We start from the raw sequence: 6,000 nt of genomic DNA on the forward strand, positions 1-6,000 counted from the left end.
AATAACAACAAATAAGAACTATTCATCTGCCACTCTTCCCTAAAAAAAAAAAAAAAAAAAAAAAAAACTTTTGAGTTAACATAATACTCTGTTTTCCAGCTCCTGATCACCCCCAGAATTCAGCTTCTCTCTTCATAAGATACAGATTGTTCTTGAGTCAATTTATTTCTATGCAAATCTTAGGATTTAAATGTTTAACTGGAGAATATGACATATTAATATGAAATCTGACTACCTACACATATGAGAAACTGTTTCATAATTGAGATATTAAATTTCTAACAACCAGTAAAATAAATAACAAACAGAAAATTAAATAAATCTTTTTATTCCAGTTATGGTTGTGAAACACTCTTCTAATTATGATGGTCTTAAAATGTTCTGGAATCCCATATTCAGGTAATTCACAAAGGCAAACAGGCTTTCAAAAGCCATACTAACCCGGGACTGTTATGAAAGGCCAGAGCATAGGCTTAATAATCACAGAAAGATACAGTTGCCAGTTTAACCTAATTATGTTAATTTCAAAGCCTTTACTGTGAAAGGTTTTAACTTTCCTACATAGTCATTTCTAAAATTTGATTTAACTTTGATTGACTTACAACTTTTAATCAGGTGGAACAAACTATTTTATGGTTTATAAGAAGAATAAAAGCATGTGTAGTTCCATCCGCATTCAGCATTAAAGCCAAAAGATTCAACTTCTACTGCCCCACAAAACAGTCGGTCTCCTGTCACTACTGCTTCTTACTTCTCGGAGACATCGTGTATATTTTTAAATACACAAATGTTTTTGAATCCAGTCTCTTACAACGCATCCTACAACATTTCAGATATTTTGTTTGAAGATTCTCAAATCTTTTCCTAATTTTTGGTTTTCAGGTACACACTTAGCAAAACAAAAACTTTTCATGAGAAACAAAAAGGTAATGTTTCTACGCGTAACCAAGCTCTCCCGGGGAAGGATTATCAAATTCAAGTATTGCCCCAAGATGGTTTTAAAAGTCAAAACAAAAACTATCCAATAAACAAAATACCATAGTCAGTCACCTAGCCTAGATGAAACTTCAGAAGCTGTGGATAGGGAACCTGCGCTTGCTGAAGTTCTTGAGACTCCCACCTAAGTCCCGCAGGAGCCCGACAGAAGCTGACGGACGCTTGAGGGTGCAAAAAGTGGCTGCAGAGGAGGCAAGGGACAAATGGCCATATTCGAGAAGATACATTTCGTTCCAACAATTACGTTGATCCCAGGGTGCCAAGCCAAAAGGGCTGAGGGAGAAAGAAAACTGTTAAGTATGAGCTCTTAATGTGAAACCTAACCTGTTGCTTCTCTTAGGTATCAGATTTTGGAAGTGTCTGTAATGACAGCCAGGAAAGCAAATTAATGGCCGACGGCCCACTGGGTTTGAACACGAGACTCCTGTTACCTCCTCACTGATCAACCACACAACGCACACGCACACGGAGGTGCTCCACGTGGAGCTACCCTGAAATCAAAACACACTGCCTGGGCGCTCTTCTGCACCTTTCTCCACTGCGCTCAGGGTGAGATTCATGAATGACTGCAGAGAGGCGCAGGGGGGCGCGGGCAAACAACGTTTTCCCCGCACCCTCCCACCGCACGCGCAAACCCCTTCAGCCCTCCGAGCAGGGGAGACACTGCCACCGCAGCTAGCGAGGAGACTGCGAAAAATCAACCTCTCTATGCTTTCGCCACGATTCAGCTGCGGGATCTAATCCACAAACTCTCCAATCTCCCCGAAGTGTTTGTTCCACAGTCTTGGATACAAAGAAAGCAAAGTCTTCAAAGTGCTACCAAATGAAAGCGTGGGCTGCTGCGGGGAAGGGGAGATAGGGGGTTGGGGTGGGAATGCAGAGTAACGTGAGCAACCCCCGCTTCTCCAGGCTAGAAAAGCGAGCCTTGGCCAGTCCCATCGCCTCCCCAGAAGCCGCAAGCAGGTTTTGGTGGGAGAGAAAACCTGCTCTTAACCAGGTCCCTTCTTTTGCAGAAGTTACAATGCCTCCACGGCATCAGCTTCCAGAGCCAATGAACGCGACTCCTCTGACAAGGCGCCTCTAATTTCCTGGACCCTGGCAAACTGAAGGAGACATTTGGCCCACGCCACATAAAAAAAAAAAAAAAAAAAAAGGAGAGAGAGAGAAAGAAAGAAATAGGAAAAGAAAAAAAAAGGCTAGCAAGCTAGCATCGCCACAGTCGGGCAGTACTTGTAGTAACCTCCAAGCCACTGGACTTACACACGCACCCGGCAACCAGTAAACCCAAGAGCCGGGGGCCATTGCGGGGACCTGGGATCAGCATCCCTATGTCTAGCCCATCCAGGGGGTCACAGCAAAGTCATACAAGGCTCAAAAGGATGGGGGGGACGCGGGTGCAGACGCCTCCACAAGGCAGGGGTGGAGGGCAGGTTTTAGCCGTGAGCCCCATCCTGCGTCTGCTCGCCGCAGCGGAGCAGCGGGGACGGGCTGCTTCTGAGGGGAAACTTAAGAGTGTGGGGGCGTCCTCCTGGTCATACAGCACTTCTGCAGTCGGAGCGGTCCGGCCCTCAGGCCGTAAGACACTCAGCTCCGAGCGTCCTCGGGATCTGTGGCGCCCAGACACTGTCCTGTGGAGCGTCCCTCTGGCCGGCGCTCCGGTGCTCCGGGCAGTGCGCGCGTACTTGACGGGAGCAAAAGAGTTCGGACCCCCACCCCGCAAATCCAGACCCCCCCCCCCAAGGGATTCAGGATGGAAGTTAAAAGAAAGGGGGAGACACTGACCTCTTGTCTCTCCGGCCGCCTAGGAGTCCCGAAGTTCTAGCGTGCGTCCCCACCGCAGGTTGGTGCGTCGGTATTTATTCTCTTTCCTTCCAGTGCCGAAGTTTCCTCTTCGCGCTGTGCCTCTGGTGAAAACAGGACATCCCCTTCGGCCACCCCCCCCCCAACAAATAGCGTACACAAGTGGGGGAGAAACGGGGCGGGGGAGAAGCCGGCTCCGAATTGGCGAGGTGTGTGGGGGGGGTTGGGGGGCGGAGGACAGGAGAGCAGCCAAAACCCCTGACTGACGACCGGCACGAAAGGAGAAGAAAAAGCAGGAGGGCGCGCGCTCCGCTGCGGCACTCGTCCCTCCCAGCTCTCCCCAAAGCCCTTTCCCCCTTTCGGAGAGAGCCACAACTTGACGCGCACGGAGTGGAAGTTTCGCGCGGAAGCCGGGAGCGGCCGGAGCGTGCGCCCCGCGGCGGGCAGCCTCGCACTTGCGCGCGGAGTCGGAGGCGGGAGGGGCGACGTCGGCGGAGGCTACCGCAGGCTCTGGCGGCCGCCGGGGTCGCTGGGGCTGGGAGAGCGTGGGTGACCGGCTCCTTTTTTACTCGACCTCGGATGACTGTTGTCATCGTTTGAGGTCTCGCCTAGGCACCTCCCAGGGCCTCGCGGCCCTCAGCTTCCCGGGTCGCGACGTGGTCAACTCCGCGCCGCCCCCACCCCGCCCCCACTTGGCCTGGCCAGGCCCAGGGCAGCCTCCAGGCTGAGGGGAGGGACCCGTGGCGGGACTCCCCTGCCTGGGCGAAGGGACGTCTGTCTGTCCCCCGTCTGCTACTGGGAGGGGGTAGGGGCAGCTCCCGGTGTCTCCGGTATCTTTCCTGTTACCTCCTTCGCGGAAGCGGGCCACTGCGGGCCCCCTGCCGGCCTCCTTGCCACTTACCCGGGGGAAGCACTGAAGGGACCTTGCCTACTTGCCGGGACTTCAAACATAAACCAACCCGCGCCACACTGGTGCGCTTTCTCAGCCTGGAGGCAATAGCCTTTCAGTGGAGATGTGCTCTAAGCTAGGAGTAGGCAGCCTGCGGATAGGCTGTGCTGGGGAGCTTTTGGGCCTCTTCCAGGGCGCAGGTATGGGCTTCCCTCCTGGAAGCCCAAAGGACAGACAGCAACGACTGACTTCCAGCGAAACGTCAGAGCTTCCCCAGGCACATTGCTGAAATGACATTTCATTTCGTGCCTTCTGCGTACGCATTATTAACTTCACAGGTTTTCCTACTCACTGTGCACATGTGGTGTGGCACAGCCAGGGCAGAATTCACACTCTGTGAATCTCACATCCCTATAATCACCTCTAACCAAAAGCCTGGTGTCCATTTTAGCAGCATCCTTAATTGTCACGTTGATGATAGGTTTCATTTTGTTGAGAATGTTTGAGTGTTGAGCCTTATGGTTCACTATGTCAATTTAAATTTATTTAATTTGTGTGACCATCCTAAGACGGACAGGCATCCATTGTTAACCCTGCATAAAAGGTAAAGAAACTGAAGCCCCGAAACCCAATGGTCTGAAGGCACAAAGTTTATTATCCTTTGGGCACCTTCCACATTGCCTGAAAGGTGACCTAAAACAGACCTTATCGACCTCCTCTTGGAAAATGCACCCATTCAATTTACCTTTAACACATAAGCAACTACATTCAGTTCTGAGAATTGTCAGAAAAATGTTCCATCTTCTGCTGCACCAGGACATGATGCGACTGATGTGAACATCGCCAATTTCAAACCAAAACCAACGCAAAATATCTATAGTTGCCACTGACACGGACCTCTTAGCACTAGAGGTGTTATCTTCCCTGATTAAGAAGCAGTGGAAAAGATGAGGTTGTAAATTGCATCTGGTCAAGGTCCTCATCACTGCTCCTGTTACTGTGTGTTGCTTCCTGCAGGTTTATTTTGGAGGACACAAGCAGTGCCAGGCCTCACTTTGAGTTTTCTGGATCTCATGTAGAAAGGGTTCTGAGGATGGTTTTGGCCTAAACGGATTTTGGATCAGGGCTCCTTGCCTAAGGAGGAATATATACACTTAAAACCATCAAATAGCAGATTTAATTAATTTTGCATATCTTACTTTCTCCATTTTCCCTGTGAGAAAATTATGGACTCAGAATTTTACTACTAAACGGATGTAAACCAACCTTGTAATCTCTAAGACCGCTCTCCGCAATTGTGATTAGTAGTCATGGTCTTCTTCAGAGAAATAGGAATTCTTAATACGGTGTATGTTATCAAGGCCAAATATGTGTTTTTAGCGTTTGTGTCCAAGAATGCTCTGTGGCTATAGCAAATATCCTGTAAGAACTGCAAATAATGCTGAACTTGAAACTTCTCCCCAACGGGGCACATCTTTCAGATTTCATTTTGGAGTAAAATATTATGAGTTAGTTACCCCTAAACAAGAATGAGGAGATGCATAATTGGAATAAAACTAACAGTCATACTTTAATACAGTATACTTTAACATAAATATCATATATTAGCATGTTTCTTTGCTGTCTTCTCGGATTTAAACATGTTGACCTTGCTTTCAAGAGTTACCTTGTTCCTGTCTAATTTTTTCAACATCTACATAAGAATACTTTAATAGATGTTAAACACTTACAATTATATGACAATATTAGTTTTTCAACCTCTTAGTAATACCTTCTAGTAGTTGTCTTAAATACATGTAGCATGTGGGTACCCTTGATGTTTTCAGTTCAACATTAAGGCTATGTGGCCAACAATCCATTTTTTAAAATGAGGTATTCTTTGCAGCATTTCTATTAAATATAACTTCTATAGTTATTGCTTTATCACCTATAGTAGTATTGAATTGCTAAATATCTTTAAATAATCTGTTTATTAACTGTATCTCATAAAGGAGGCTTTTTCCTGTTGCCATCAATAGAAACCCAACATAATTTGGCATGAATAGAAGATGAACTGTGACTATGTTGAAGAGCTGTAAGTTCCTTCTATCTCCAACAGGAACTAAACCCCACATGTGGCTCAGAATCTCCAGATGTACTGAGTCCAGTATACATTAAGGTCATTCTTGTTAAATTTTGTGTTTATCCCATTAATAATTTACTTTAAATCTGTCCTTTGAGTAAATTTTTAAAAATTCTTGCTTTTTAACTGTCTCTTGAGATGAAATCTAAACAATTTTTATGTACATAATTAAAAAAGCAAATGAATCTCCAGA

The 6,000-nt window shown here is 46.8% G+C and overlaps 1 protein-coding gene across 4 annotated transcripts in view; it reads right to left on the reverse strand.

The window, feature by feature from the left end:
• The window catches only part of EYA4 (EYA transcriptional coactivator and phosphatase 4), a 279,788-nt gene extending 276,598 nt beyond the window's left edge, over window positions 1–3,190 (reverse strand). For all 4 annotated transcript variants that reach the window (XM_004587245.3, XM_004587244.3, XM_058673473.1 and 1 more), the window contains exon 1: window positions 2,779–3,190. The gene's annotated coding sequence lies outside the window, so the exon portion shown is untranslated. The remainder of the gene's footprint in view (window positions 1–2,778) is intronic.
• Between the last annotated feature and the right edge of the window lie 2,810 nt (window positions 3,191–6,000).

This window comes from Ochotona princeps, chromosome 1 (genome assembly GCF_030435755.1).
Source record: "Ochotona princeps isolate mOchPri1 chromosome 1, mOchPri1.hap1, whole genome shotgun sequence".
NCBI classification, from domain to species: Eukaryota; Metazoa; Chordata; class Mammalia; order Lagomorpha; family Ochotonidae; genus Ochotona; species Ochotona princeps.